The sequence below is a fragment of the Camelus bactrianus genome, chromosome 1 (genome assembly GCF_048773025.1).
Source record: "Camelus bactrianus isolate YW-2024 breed Bactrian camel chromosome 1, ASM4877302v1, whole genome shotgun sequence".
In the NCBI taxonomy this organism is placed as follows: domain Eukaryota; kingdom Metazoa; phylum Chordata; class Mammalia; order Artiodactyla; family Camelidae; genus Camelus; species Camelus bactrianus.
Genome location: NC_133539.1, coordinates 61,888,792 through 61,905,447, shown reverse-complemented (window position 1 = coordinate 61,905,447; position 16,656 = coordinate 61,888,792).

Genomic DNA, 16,656 nt, shown 5'->3' with positions numbered 1-16,656 from the left:
TCTGTGAATCTGTGGGGAAGAGGGTAGCAAGGGATAAACTGGGAGTTAGAGATTTGTAGGTACTAACTATATATAAAATAGATAAACAAGAAGGTCCTACAGTACAGCACAGGAAATTATATTCAATATCTTGTAATAACCTAAAATGAAAAAATATGAAAAGGAAAATATGTGTATATATATAACTGAATCACTTTGCTGTACACCAGAAACTAACACATTGTAAATTAACAATACTTCAATAAAAAAAAAATTAAAGCAGAAGGTTCACAGCTCCCCAGGGCTAAGAAAGGTATCGCTCTGCCATGACTCTGCTAAGATGTATGCAGTGGCTAAATATATCTTTTAAGATTCCTCTGGGGCTGATAATCTGAGGTGGAGTCACTGCCCATGATGCACATTTTAACTTTATTAGATAAAAAGGAGAGATGCTGTCCACTGACACTCTCACCAATCGTGTATGAGCATCTTCATCGTTTCACATCTTTGCCAAGACACACTATTTTGAGACTAGGTGCAAAATAGTGAACTTTCAAAATGTCACCTGGACAGTCAGAAGGGACAGACAGCTGCTGAGCAGATCAACACAAATAAATACACAGGTACAAACATGGAAAGTGAGGTGAAGCACTGTAAGAGAAATAGGGGTAAAACATTTCAAAACCCCTTAGAAAGCTGCCTATAAGAATTCAGTAATATTTTAACACACGCAATAAAGTAATTTTCTTAAAGAAAGAAAAAGCAGAAGGTTCAGAGCTGGGGAAAAAAAGCCTCATTAAAGAGATCATTCTTCTAGTGATATTACCAAGGAATTAAGATAGTCATGTCTCATATGTGTATTTGCCAAAGGTAGCAAAAGAATTTTCAGAATGAAAGATCCTTCCATAACTACATAGTATTTCATTGTATAAATATAGATGATATATTTTAAAGGTTGACCTTAGGTGGTTTTCCCCTTTCACTATTACAAACAGGGCCACGGTAAACCTTGTACATTCCCTATTTTGCACGTGTGCAGGACTATAAACGAAGCCTGGAGGGGAACTGCGAGGTATGTGCATTGTGAATTTTAATAGATACTGCGGGATTGGCCTCCAAAGAGTTTCATTTATTCATTCATTCCTTCAGTAATATATTAACAAGCACCTACTGCATGCTGAGCCTGTACTGCTGTAGAGTCTGGGATATGGCAGTGTGCACCAGTCCTTTCCTTTCAAGGTTCACAGTCTAGAGCAGAAGGGGGAGATCATGTGAGCTGAACAGTTAATGGAGTTTTTCCTTCCATGTATCATGTCAAAGCTAATTCGCTAATTCTGCTGGGCTCTTTTAAAAGTTTTTGCATTATAAAGTTAATACCTATTTGTTACCTTAAAATTTTAGATAAATACCAGGTTATAAAAGTGAAATGGGAATATTCTTCCCTCCCCTTCTCTTGATTCCCTCTCTGCAGAGTAATTGGCTTCCCTAGAGGGTTCTGGATTCTCTTGTGACTCGACTTCATCAATTATTCTTGCTCTCTCTCTGCCCCTGTCTTTCTCATTTTCAGCTACATTCTCTGCTGGCTTTCTCTGCAGTCTGTAAACTTAGTAAGACTTCCGCATTAAAACAAGAAAATACATTGCTTTGTCTTTCTTTACCTAATACTATATCTAACCAAATTTTAGCTCATTTAGTTTGTTAGATAAATCTAACCCTCCAGTCCCCTTTAGAACTGATCTAGCTCTAATCCAATTGTAGAGATGTATGTTCAGACTATGAAGCTAAATACTTCAAGAGCTGCCCTGAAAGTTCATTTGGCTCTAGGTTATCCTCTGTTTCTGCTGAATCCCTAAGAATCTCTGGCTCATTGAGGGTGAAGGTTTGTTCACACGTGAGCCTAGAAATGCAATTCATTTTGGACCTCTTAGTGTACTGTATTCTTGACTAAAGATTGTATATGAAACTCTGGATCAGCCCAAGAATTGAGCTAAAGGGTTTTTTCCTATTTACCCATTAAGCAAGTATGTATCAAGCACCCTCTAGGTTGAAAGACTATGAGTAGTCATGTTAAACATTATGTCCTGAGAGGTTCATCAGATCTATCTCCTTTGTTTAAATGAAGAAGCTAAAACTATACAACTTTTAGAAGAAAATAAAAGAGAAAATCTTCATGACCTTGGTTAAGACAGCCAGCTCAGGCTGCTATAACAAAATGCTATAAACTGGATGGCCTATAAAAATCAGAATTTTATTTCTCACGGTTCTGGGGACTGAAAGTCTGAGATCGGAGTGACAGCATGGTCAGTTTCTGGTGAGAACCTTCTTCAAAGGTGCAGACTATGGACTTCTAGTTGTATCTTCACGTGGTAGAGAGCAGAGCAGAGCAAGCAAACTCTCTCCTGACTCCTTTAAGGGCACTAATCCCATTCATGAGAGCCCTACCCCTATGATTTCATCCTAATCACGTCCCAAAAGTCCCACCTCCTAATACCACATTGGGGAGTAGGGTTTCAACAAATTAATTTTGGAAATACAGAAATATTCAGCCCATAACAGTTGGGTTAGGCAAAGAGTTCTTCGAATTGACACCAAAAGCATGATCTATAAAAGAAAAAAAATTGATATATATTGGACTTCATAAAAATTTTTAAAATTTTGTACTTCAAAGACAACATTGAGAACATAAAAGGACAATCCACAGACTGAGAAAAAAACATCAAATCATATATCTGATAAAGGACTTGTATCCAGTATATATAAAGAACCCTTAACAACTCAATAACAAGAGAAGCAACCCGTTTTTAAATGAGCAAAACATTTGCACAGACATTTCACTAAAGAAGATATGCAAATTTTAGTGGGGGGGTGTTAGGTTTTATTTATGTATTTTTTTTGTAAGTGGAGGTACTGGGGATTGAACTCAGGACCTTGTGCATACTAAGTACACACTCTTACCACTGAGCTATATACCCTCCCCCTTGCAAATGTTAATAAGCAATGAAAAGATGCTCAACATCTCAGCCACTAGGGAAATGTAAATTAAAACTACAATGAGCTAGTACTTCACACACACTAGAATGTCTACAGTAAAAGAAAGACAGGTAATAATAAGTGTTAGTGAGGATGTAGAGAAACTGTAACCCTCATACTTTGCTGGTGGGAATATAAAATGGTACAGCTACTTTGGAAAATGTTTTTGGCAGTTTGTTAAAAAGTTACACATAAACTTACTATACTACCCAGTAATTCTACCCCTAGGAATCTATGCAAGAGAAATGAAAACAAATGTCCACCCAAAGACCTGTACTCGAATGTTCATAACAGTGTTATTAATAATAGCCTAAAAGTGGAAAAACTCCCAACACCAATCAATTGGTGAGTGGAGGAACAAAATGTAATGTGTAATATCCATACAAGAGAATACCACTCACCAACAAAACACATAAAGGAGCCAGACTACATATCATAACTATTTATATGAAATAGCCCAAAAAAGGAAACTGTATAGAGACAGAAAGCAGATTAGTGGTTTCCTGGGGCTGGGACTAAGCAATGGTAACTGACTATAAATGGGCATGAAAGATACTCAGGGAGTGATGGAAACACTGAAACTTGACTGTGTAAAGTTTGCACAATTCTGTGACTTCACTAAAATTCATTGATTTGTGCACTTAAAAACAGGTGAATTTTGTGGTATATAAGTTATACCTCAATAAAGCTGTTCAAAAAATAGGAAATGGAATAGAATCAACATCTATCAATCTTTTATTCTAATGAACAAGGGTGATCAAAGATATGTGCAAAACCTCTTTGAACCCAAATAGAGGTGGAGATTGAAAAAGACTGGAGAAGAGATGGAATAAATGTATTCATTCAATGGACACTTTCTGAGTATTTACTCTGTGGAAGTTCCCCAAGATGTCCAAAAAGGGATGGCTTCAAAGAAAGGGAAGAGTAGGAGAGAAGACTGTTTCTGGGCCAGTTACGATGCCAGGTACAGGTAGAAGTGCATGATTTCAGTCTTCTCCTCAATGAACCAGGCAGAGCCAGCTGATTATAGTGAGACTGAGGAAGAGCTGGGGGTAAGAGTGAGGAGTTAGGGTGAAAATGAGAGATGAGCATGTTAACAAAAAACGGTCAAACTAAGAAAGAAGTGGAAATTTTTATTCACGCCAAACTGAGGATTATAACCTGGGAGACAGTCTCCCAGAGAGCTCTAAGAACTGTGGGGAAGATGTAGGTGGGGGAGTCAGTACATATGTGATTTTGGCGAAGGGGGTACATGCCATCAAGCATACATTTCGGTAGAAGGTTGCAGCTGGTCACAAGGAACAGACATCTTAATTAACGGTTTTAGTGCTTTTCTAAGTATGGGAAGAATCCAAGTTCATGAAAATCTCTATCTGAGGGCCAGTTCTGTCAGTTTTCCCAGAGCACAGAGGACCTCATCCTGATATTTGCCCTGAATTCCATTCGAGGTGTAGTGTAGGTCAGAGACTGCAGTGGTTAATGACTCAATTCTTGAACTGGATGGTGAGCAGCATTCTTTATTTTACAATCCCTTCTCTTTCGGTCTTAATTTTAACCAAGGGTTAGGGAGGCATTTTGTGACCAATTTGTCCCATGGTGTGAAAAATGCCTATTTCCAAGTCAGGTGAGGCTTTTGTTGATAGGCCATTCAATGTGTTGTTCCTGGACTGGGCCCTGTTAATAGTAGCCAAAAGCCTCTGGACCACCTGTCTTACTAGTCTGTTATGGTCCAGGAAATGGTTCCCTCCTCTTGCTTCTCCCCATATCAAAGGTTACACTACTACAGTCATTGATTTTACAGGACTATGTATTTGGTCAATCATTTCAGGTCACCTAATCATCATTAATTTTATCTGAGACTCAGTCACACATTTGGTAATGCAAGAAACAGTAATCTTGTAAAATAGGCAGAATATAAGTAATATATCTAGTAACACTAATAAGATCACAAGGAAGTATTTAAGCTAAGAAGTTCCATTGAGTGTGACCCAGTATCCCCCCAGGTTGTCTGACCAGTCTGTTCTGCACCAATCACTATCTTTAAGGGAAATGATATATTAGCCTTGTACATAAAGTTCGCCAAAGATGTCTGCACATACACGGTGAGTAGGGGGTCATAGTGACCCCTTACAGGATTGGGAAAGAAAATGTTATCTTCTAAGGAGTTACATGGCTGGTGCCAGAGGAAGAAAAACAGGCATCCTACCACTGGAGAGAGATGCAGATGCACAGTACACACAAGAAGGGAGAGAGGAAGTGCAATGGGCACATGAAATGTTTATGTTTAAATTTTTCTTGACTTGCTTTAAAATGTGAACTTTCATTTCATCAAGCAGGAGCTTTATTCAGATGGAAGGGTGAGATTAGATGTGTTCAATGTAGACGGAGAAAGTAGGCTGAATGAAATGAAAATCTACACTCTAGAAGTCACAAACTGAAAAGGATCTCCCCTATCCTCAACTCCTCTCTCCTAAAAACAAACTAACAAAAGAACTTCCCATGGACAAGTTTACAAGACTGTTAATGGCTAAATGAACAATCAGCCTTCAAGCTCAAGTTTTAGCTTTCATGGCTATTTTGTCTTCTCAGTGTTCACCATTTCACACTATGGCAGATTCTGTTGTATAGCAGATTACCCTGTCCTTTCACTTTCTTCATTGCCTGCTGAGGTCTAATACTGTTTGTTCAGGTTTAACCCCTCCTGCACACATCTCTGATCTTGAGGCAAATCCTCTTTGGTCTCAGTAAATCCCAGTGGTTCTATTTCATTGTCTATGATTGGTTTAGAAATGGGTATGTTACCCAGTTCTAGCCAACGAGAGTGAAGGAGGCTCTACAGGAACTTGTGAAAAAGGTGTTCTCTATTTGTTGAAGAACAGAAATGTCTCCTCTGTTTCTCTGGACATGGCTGTATCTGAGTCTGACACCTGGAAATGTTGGAGGCATGTTGTGGCCAGTCTGAGGATGAATCATTAATGAGGGCAGGACAAAGAGAATCACAGAAAGACAGAGCCAGAGCTCCGGCAGACTGCGCCTGGAGCCTGCCCTACCTTTGGACATTTTGTTACATGAAATAACAAATGTCCCCATTTTAAAACCAATTCAAATGGCTATTTTTCTGTTTTTGCAACCAAAAATTCCTGTTAACAAAGGAACAAATCTCTTCCATTGGCCTTTTTCATTGCTGGACCCAGTAGGGTCCATTTGTGTTTTAAGCATAGGCCCAGAGACCTCTGGGAAGAGACTGATATGGTGGACCTTGGAATCTAAGGCTAGATGGAGTCATTTTGAGCCGGAAGGAAGCTGAGTCAAATGGGAGGGGCCGAACAATGAAAAGTACTAGAAAGGGTGGCAGAAGAGGGCAGGTCTGGCAAGTTGTGACAGGTGAACTTGGGAGAAAACAATAAAGCAATTGAGTCAGAGAAGGGAAGTGCTGAGTTGATAGGTATCAGAAGTTCAGTAAGTCCTGGCAGTGATGAGATTCAACATCTGAACTTTACAGACCAAGACTGATAAAGAGGGAAGTCCATAAAATCAAAAAAGTTGTGGAGCCATGTGAAATTAAGGAGTCTGAAGGAGCAATAGCTCAGATATTGAAAGATCCTGGGACCACTGACTGATGATGGGCAAAGGAGAGAAGAAAGTCAGCCAGATCCCAAAGTCATTTGGGTAGGTATGAAATGCTTGCTACAGCTTTGAGCAACTGCATTAATAATTCAAAGAAGAAATTGTAGAAGGATGAGATTAAATATTAGATGCTTAGGAAGAGGGAGAGAAAAGGTACAGAGGAGAAAAGTGATAAAAGATTAGAGGGTCTGATTTTTTTTTAAGTCAGAAAAAACTTTCTATATGTGTCCCACCAGAAGCAAAAAAACAAACAAAAAATTGGCAATACATGTTTAAGACAGGATTTTCTTTATATTGAATGAATACTCCTTGTTCCTAACCTAAATATGGACACCCTGATATATGACTATGGATCCAGGAAACTTTCAGTTTCTGGTAAGAACTCTTAGGTTAGCAAATTCCATAAGGGTTGCCTTCTTGACCTTGTTAGTAGTAGCATGACGTAGTTGGGACAGCAAAATTACCATATGCCTCAACACTTAAAAGGAGATCTTAACCAGAGCCAGGCATCTGTCATCACTGTTATTAAATATTTATTGATTCCACTGTCCCTTTTCCTTATTATTAGATATGAGTACTATATAATTTCCACATTTTGGGTCCAATGGATTCTCCACTGACAAGAAACTTAGAAGTATCCATTATTTCTGATAATGAACCATAATAAAATGGATAAATTAAAACCCTAATGTAATCCTCAAAGTTCATTTTATCCAAAACGTTTAAAGTCTTCTCTCACTTTACCTCTTTTTCCTCCACTCTAACCACTTTCACCCTGAAATTAGACTTATCAACCAGTAACAAAAGAAGTTTTGAGAGATTTATGTTTTCTCTCTTATATCCACTGTTTACTATTTGAAAAATACTAACACACTCCAAAACAGGGAAAAGACTAACAGGAGAAATACACATAAGGTTTATATTAAAAATATAAAATTTATATAAAAATGTGTATTAAAAAACTTATGTAATGAAAAATTATCCAAAACTTACAAATAAGACAAAACATAAGGGCCTCATGTCTTTTCAATATTATACTACAGCGTTGTTTAAAAGCTTTCCCAAAGACTGCTTAATTTTCTAGGACAATGTATCTGTGTTTGACTTTGAGCTTTACTATTTGATTAGAACCCAGACACTGTTAACCTGAAAATTTCTGTCCCGTAGAGAAGATAACTTATAGGTTTATTTGTCTAATAAGATATTAACCACTTTTGTCTCTAATCTAGCAATTTTATTCTAACATTCCTTTGTGAAAACATATAAATACTTAGTTCTTCAAAATACTTTTGGAACCAGCTATACCATCTCATTGGTCCCCTTCATCAATGAGTTAATAGTCTTTAGCATGTGTTCATTTTATATTGGCTATAAATGAAATTAAATTGGTTATGAGAATTGTTTTTAAAATTTTGAAAATTATACTTTGACACCTGATAGCCCATATGATAAAAGGATTAACATCTTTTTTGTCTTTTGAGGCATACTTTTGACATAATGGGCTGACATATTTTAAACTTCCAACTTTTGACATTTCCATCTATGAGAGGAGCTCAGAACAGAAGGCAGGAAAGAGCGGAAAGCTTGAGGCAAAAGAGAAAAAGGCCAAACTGAGAAGTTACACAAATAAAGGACAATTGCCGTATGAGGGGGTCACCCTTCTTTGGGTCCCAGCAGGCCCAAGCAAGCAAGCAGTGTCACCATCTTCCTGACACCACCTCTGGGCAGGCCCACCTAGCACTGCTAATTTGACCAGTGGGACTCCCAAATAAGAGGGCCGGGGACAGCAACCTGGCTGGAAAGGTTGGGGATAGGTGGGAGTAGCTAGGAGAATTGCCTTGGATATGAATAGCAAACACATTGTTCACTTTATAGTCCCTCCCAGGCCACACCTTGGCGCTGCCATTACCCAAAGCCATAGTTTGATCTTAAGGAAATTAGGATATCCAACTACTGCTGCAAAAATGAAAACTAAAAACCCCCACTACCATCAGAGGGCAGTATATATATATATATATTTTAATTTATCAAAAACTAGCTTTGGATTGGCCCTGAAAGGATGTTTAATATTTTCTTAAAATTTAAACAATGTGCCTACATCCACATCCAGGATGAGTCTGAGGGGAGACTTGTGCTCAGCCTTTATGTTATTTAAAAATAATCTTTTAAAAATGCTGGGTTTTCTGGGTCATACTTAAATTCATTCATTTTAAGCCAAGTACTATTCTAGGTAACAAGGATATAGAAGAGAATAAGGTAGGCGGGACCCTGCTTTCCTGGAGCTCACATTTCGGTGGGGAGAAATAAGTAAATAAGAAAAATATCATGTATTCATAAATACTATGCAGGTAAATAAAGTAGGGTGATATGGGGATAATCCTTCACTTAATCATCACTTCTTTCTGCAGAATCTAAAAAGGAAGATCAAGGAAAAAAATTCTGTCAGCCTGATAAAGCCACAAGTGCAAATTCCAAGATTATGTAACTAAAAACACCTGTATGACCAAGTCACATTTTATAGCATTATATACTCAATAAGCTTTATTTTTTTAAATCCAACTTCATCTTTTTTCTAGCTGTTTTCAATTTTTGTCCATACCTGTGCCTGATTTCATTTTCTTCAAAAGGCTGATGAGATGTCACTGTAAGATGAAGGACCCAAGAATAAATTTTTCTCCTCTTCCTCCCATTGGTCCAAGGCTCTCAGCTACAGTTGAGCCTAAATCTTCCTTTAAGACCGCAGGGTGGGGCTTACATGTGTGAGCAGAAGCACCTGCATGCCCACTAGTCACCGAGTTTGATGACTGAGGGGAAGATTGTCATTTTTCTCCCTTCCTCTAAGCTTCCTCATTTGTAAAATGCAGTATTAATACCTGTCTTCACTGGGCCAGTGTAAAAATTAAAGATTAAATAAGATAGTGTATGCATAGTACAGTATCTGACAAGGAATAAGTATTTAATAAGTGGAAGTTTAAAATAATGTCTCTCGTTTCTACCTCTCACCTAAGTTCAGATATGTGTTAGCAGTATTCCCAATGTACAAAAATAACCCTCACTAAAATTCAAGGCAACTAAGGTTGGGAGATAAAGCCACTGATGAACAGAATCAAGATTTTATAGTATTTTAAATGACTGGACTAAAACCAACAGGATGAAATATTATGGGGCTAAAAATAAAGTCCAGCACTTACATTAAGAAATATCCACTGCAGGAGCACAGGATGGGAAAGAATTCACTTAACAGCAATTACTGGGAAACAGAGAGGGTTTCATAGACAGCAGATTCCAACTGAACAGACTGGAGAGTGTCTGCCAAGGAAGCTAATGTAATCCCACTCTGCACTAATTGAAGCTTAATGTCCAGGTCAAGGGGAGGAATGGCCCCGTTGCACACTGTCCTGGCCAGATCCTGTCTGGAGCCATGTTCTCTTTCAGGAGCCTCATTTTAAAGGGGACATTGACAAACTGGAGTATGTCCCACAGAGAGTGACCATGTCACACGAGGATCTATTGGAAGACGTGATGAAGACTTTGCCTGAAAAAGAGAAGATCACTCTTAACAAATATTTATTCAAAGACTTTTCATGTGGAAGCAGTACTTCCAGAGGGAAAAACTAGGCGCGGTGAATGTTTAGGGAGCAGTTCCTACCTCAATACAAGAAAGAACTTTCTGAGGTTCAAAGCTTCTAGCAATAGGAAGGATGACTTTGTGAAGTCGTGATCTGGCTGTCCCTGAAAGCAGTCTAGCAAGGCGCTGGATGGGAGGTTAACCAGGTCAGCGTTTTTCAAACTGCTCTCTATGGAGTGGCATCCCAGGGAGCCAGGGTGGGGGTAGGGGGTGGGGAATGATAATTGTTCAGAGATAGGAAGGAGACCAAGGATGTGGGAACTGGATCCCCAATTTAACCACAGCAGCTCAGCTCTTATGTCCTTCAGTTTAATCCAGTTCCAGTTCCACTTGAGGTATTTCTTAAAAATTCTGCTACTAAAATCAAAATTTGAAAACTACTGGAGACGATGGCTTTCTCTCCAACTCAGATGGTGACCCAGCAACCCCTCTCTTAAGACCATGACCGTCAGCACTGTAGAGCAGAGATTAGATAAACCTTAACTTTGTCCGAGCTCAATCACTTCTGGAGCTTTCTCAATGGTCCCTCTCATCCCCACTTCTCTTAAAAAACAAAACAAAACAAAACAAAAAACCAGTCTCAGTCTTTTGGTTAGTAGCCCTTTAGAAGGCTGACAATTTGCTGGATACTTAGCATTAACCTTTAAGACTTCATCTCATGCCCCACCACCTTTTTCCCTTATTGAAGTATAGTCAGTTACAATGTGTGAATTTCTGGTGTACAGCATAATCCCCATCCTGGGCATATATCTGGAGGGAACCCCTTCCCCCTTTGGTTTGTTTCCTCAGAAGACCTTCCTCCTGTCCTGCCTCCTCCACCAGTCTCCACCTTTGGCAGACAAGGCGTGCCCCTCTGTCCAAGGAGAGAAATCCTGAGGCCACGCTTTAGCCAGAACTCTAGCCCTGGGCGTCAGTACTTCTCCTGCCCAGCAGGCCCTCCAGGAGACAGTGTTCAGCACAGGCCCTGGAGGGGAGCTTGGCCCTTCCTGCTAGCTGGCGTCTCGCAGCCATCCCAGGCTTGAGTTCTCTCCTCCCTACTCAGAACCTCCTCATTACCACTGTTTATACCAAGGCTTCCCAAACTAGGCTTCTCTTTACAATTGTCATACAAAGTTGAGCAGCTTTTAAAAGTGTAGTCTCAGTCACTCCTCAGATCTGAATCAGAATCTCTCAGGATGGGATCAGATCTAGGAATCTGTATTTGTAACAGGTTTTCCCAAGGCACCTTGGTTAGGAACCACTGGTCTCTCCCATCACTTTGGCACTGAGCCCATCATACCATGTATAACTGTCTTACTCACACATCACGTCTTAAAGTGAAGGACCACGTGTCACTTGGATTTGTTCCTCCACTTCCTACCACCAGGTCCAGACTGCAGCAGCTGATGATGGGGAAAGCATCAGTAGCACCTGGAGTCCTCTCTGCTTGCTTTACTTCTCCCGAGACTTTTTCCCCAAAGTCTCTTCTTTGCTACCACTGGTTCTTAAACTTCCAAGTACAGGCTCACCTGGAGGGCTTGTTAAACCACAGACTGATGGGCCCCACCCTTAGGGTTTCTAATTCAGTAGGTCTGGAGTGGGGTCTAAGAATTTGCATTTCTAGCAAATTCCCCAGACTTTTTGAGAAACACTGTGCTACACTTTTGCTTTCCTTCTTTTTTTGTTGTGGGTATTCCTGCATCAAATCTACCCTTTCCTTTTGTTCATATTAACTCCAATATATTCCATAGTGTCTCTGCGTCTGGGCCTCTCCTCTTACAATAGCATGATTTCTATGAGATTTGGGTATGTGATGGTCTTCTATTTCACACCTTCCCACAACTCATGGTTCTGTGGCCCAGGGGTTCACCCTCACAAGGTGTTGTGCACTTAGAAGGCATTCTTGCTGAAGAAATTCGGAAAAGGGAAGTATTAGTATAGGCCGAGGCAATTGGGAAAGCTTCAAAAAAGGGTTCGCATCTCTTCTGTGTTGTGGGAAGGCATCCTGTCTGTTGCCAGATCTATTAAAACTTACCAAGTGCCATCAACCACACTGGAGGGAAAGTGATGCTGATTTTGTTGTTTCAGGTTATTGGGCTGTTCGGGAGCCCCAGGGGCAGCAGTGCTATGTGGGCCAGGCAGCGTGGGCATCACTGTCAAGGGACTGAGCATGTTTGCTCCTAAGGCCTAGGATAGATAATTCCACTTCTTCTTTCCGTGGAAAAAGCCCCCACCCCTGCAGCGTGTGGCAAGAGCTGACCTGAGGAAGAAGTTTGCTCAATAGGAAATGAGCTATGGTGGTGCAATGAGGAAGCCCTGCTAAATTTTCAGTGTGATGATTTTGAATGACAAAAAGAAAAGAGCGAGTAAAAAGTGAACATAATAGTGGAGAATTGGAAACAACCCAAATATCCATCAATAAGTAAATTGTGGCGTGTTCATGTCGTGGCATATTGTAAAGCCCATCAAAACAAGGAGGTAGACTAGTGACCTGGAAATACCTCTTAGCTGCATAGTTAAGTGAGAAAAACAAGTTGCCAGATAGTGAGCATTTTATATTCCCATCATTAAAAGAAATCAATAAAAACTCTTGAAGGATTGTCACAAGTTAACTGTTAATCATTGCCTGTGGAGAGGGGAGTGAAGTTAAAGTGGGAGGAGTTTAAGTGAGATTTTCTTAAATTTTTAAAAATAAATTTCTGGATGGCTCGAACTTTTAACATGTAATTATAATAAATACTAGCTAATCCTTACTAAGTGTTGAACACTGTTCTAAGTGTTTTCGACCTATTCACTTATTTAACCCTCCCAATAAGCCTATTTTGTAGATAAGGAAACTGAGGCACAGAGCAGTTTAATAACCTCCCCAAGGACACACAGATAACACATGGGAGAGCTAGGATTTGAACTGAAGTCACCTGGCTCTGGAATTTGTGCATCAAACCACCTAACAATTATGTCTTTCAGTGGACCATGTTGGTCCATCAGATGTTAATCATAAATGTAATATGACCCCAATTAAAAAACAAACCATATGCATAGAAAAAAATGGAATTCAAGTCTCTAAAACAAGGAGCGCTATGTCTCCCTGGTGACGCCTGTGGCCCTTTTCAACCTGATCGACACATTTCCCTTGAGGAAAGAGAAGATGGTCCTGCAAGACCTGTAACACCTGATGGGATGGGTCCTCTCTGGGCAGGTCCTCTTCTCTTTCTACACAGTGCTATGCACACAGAAAGGCCTGAAAAATATCCTTGATGTACAGATTTTTATTTGTAATTTTAAAAGTCTATCTTATTATAAGCTTTTTTTGCACTTAAAAAACACTACATTTTGTACTCTGAAGGATTCCCTCCCAAAAATGAATATATGTACTCTAACTCCATTATGGCTGGTTAATTTTATAGAGAAATTAGGGAATACACCCATACACATGCTTTCAATGCACATTATTCAGTGTGATACATATCTATCTTTTTTATATAAAACTTTTAATAAAATATTTTGGAGCAAAAAAATAAAATAAAATAAAAACACTGATCCTATGATTCTCTTCAAATTCCAGCTCAGATGGGATAATTCTGGTATGAATTAAGTGATTTCCAAGCACAAGGAAAGTCTGCTTTTCTCTCCTACCCCAAATTGTTGGTTAACATTTCTTAAACAAGAGCGAAACATTTTTACCACTCAGAGATAAGGTTTAATATGCAAATACCTCTGGACAAGGTATAACTATCTTGGCTCTAATTGTCTAAATCTCTGATTTAATACTATTAAGGTGTAAAAGTAAATAGCAATCGTATACAAAGAGCAGATGTTGATAGGGAAAGGGAAAAGAGTAGCAGGAGGCAGACAGCCTGAAAGCAGGCTGAGGTTCTCATGGGGAAGGCTGGAGGTGGCCGGTTATCATCAACTAGCTATTAACGACACTGCTTTACCATGGTATAAAAGCCTTACCTTTTATAAGCACTTACATTCGATCCTTCACAGAGCTAGGGAAGATAGATATACCTGTTTTACAGATAAGGAAACCAAGGCTCCAGGAGATTGTGGCTTGGTTAATTTCCAGGTTGGAGCTGGAAACCAAGACTCCTTCCAGGACTCTTGAATCACAGCCAAATGCCTCAGCCACATCATAACCTTACTCAGACTAGGCTCGAGTCAGCATCAGTAGAAGAGAGTGTAGCAGATGAAAGATCCAGATGTTAAGGGTAGCAATGGGGTCCTGGCCAGGACCCACTGAGGGACGTCCAGGTGAGATGACAGAGCAGAAGCCCTGGTCAACCAAGAGGCAATGTGAGGGAACCAAGGTCACAAGTTGGGGGAAGGGCCTGGGGGCTGGCACCAAGCCAGCTGAGGAGCAGGGCAAGACTCGATCTGCCAGGACTTGGGTCCCACTCACCCCCACTTCTACGATCTTCCTCCTATTTCTCTCACTTCTTCCTTTGCTTCTCTCTCCAACTCACATTCAACAGTCAAGAAAAGTGGGAAAACACCTGATATATATATATATATTTTTTTTGAGTAAAAGTATATTTATTTAGAGAGATTTACACGGGGGAGTCGGTGAGGTTGAAGTAAGGGTAGACATAGAGGACAAATTTATGGTCACCAGGGGTAAAGCGGGTGGAAGGGACAAACTGGGAGCTTGAAATCTGCGCCTCCTGGAGAGTGATGGAAATGTTAGGCATCTTGATTGTGGTGGTGGTTTCACAGGTGCATACATCCATCAAAATTCATCAAACTGTACATCTGAAATTTGTGTAGTTTACTGTTCAAGAATCACACCACAGTAAAGTTGCTTATAAAAAAAGTAAAAGTAGATACACATTCCATAGACAGGAAAATACCTACTTAAAAAAAAAGAATTTGTTCTACCAATGGGGTTGGATTAATAATCCTATTCCCTTGAGTCCAATTACAAGTCCTACTAATTATTTGAGATTCTTTCCATTTTATCACCTAATTAGGATGGGTCAAGTTCCACAAATCAATTACTTCACTTCTTAATCACATCCAGTTAATCTATTTACTGGTTCATTCAATCTTGAATTCTTTTCATATTCTCTCTACCTGCTAGTGCTACAAGTTTCAATATTTAAATAACCTCCAGCTAGATTTTATATAGCTCCCACAGCTTTCACTCTGTGGTTACATCTCCTAAAAAAAGCAATTCTAATGACATAAAAGACACAGTATGCTCCACAGATCCATGTTATCTGGAGGAGAAGAAAAAATACAAATGAAAATAAATATACTATAATTCCTTTGGATGACTCCTGAAATTTCCTGCACTGTATGTTTGCACTGCTGATAGTAGGAGGAGGGAAAAAGCATTGAGGAGGAAATTAGCGATTAAAAAGCTAGTGTGCATTACAAGGAAGACATCTCATGATTTTTGTTTTACAGTTTCCACATTTTTGCCCTTACTGCAGCCCACAGAGTTCTTAAAATCGCCACCAGGGGGCAGGAGTGTGCCAATGTCAGATCTTTGAATCGGCTGAGTTTGGGTTTTCTTGCAGAGGATTTCCTCATAGAAGAATTACTGTTCCTATTACAGAAATTAAGAAACTAAGCAGAGAGAAGTAAAAAGTAGGCAACATAGCATCATGTGAGCGGCAGAGGTAGATTTGAATACTGGTTTTGGTAATCCATCTTGTAGGCTCTTTTAGAGCTCTCCTGAGTTTGTGGCTATGATTTCCAGTTTTTTTTTCAATGTTTACACCACCCCCCTCTTTGGTTTTTAAATGAAGGGCAATAAATTAAGAAAACTTTAAACAATGTTACTGTAACTGCTTCTTTTTTCCTATTTTCTCTCACTTATTCATAATTTTTGTGATTCATAATCCTTCTTTCATCCCTGGGCCTAACGTCAAAGAGAGAGCCTTGTTCCTTTCCACCACCCTGACTTTTATGTCCCTCCGTTAAGAAATCACTTCTGTGACAGCTTCTGTTCTGTTGTCTGTAATTTACTTTACCAGATTCAGCAGAATCACAGTGCTATAAATGCATGTGAGGTGGACTGGATGGACCTACAAGCTTGGGATGGCAGCCAGATGTCCTAAGCAGACATCAGACACCTCCCATATTCCTGGTCCAGTTCACACCAGAGGCTGGGTTAACTAGCATAATGGATATTAGAGATGTTTCCCTGGTGACATTAGTAGTGTCCCAAGAGGTATAGATTCTCTGGAAATATTGAAGAGCATCCCTGCCGTTGCACGGTCAAGGCCACAGGTTGGTGGCCCAAGCCCTGTAGAATGGCATCTGGGCTTGTCTCCTAAATGGTCCTGTAATCCAGTCACTGATTCAGAGGAGTCTTGGCCCTTTGAGTTTGACAAGATGGTAGCTGAATCCTCACAGGAGACTCAGGTCTTATTCATTTCAAGTGAAATGGAGCACTTAAAAGGACG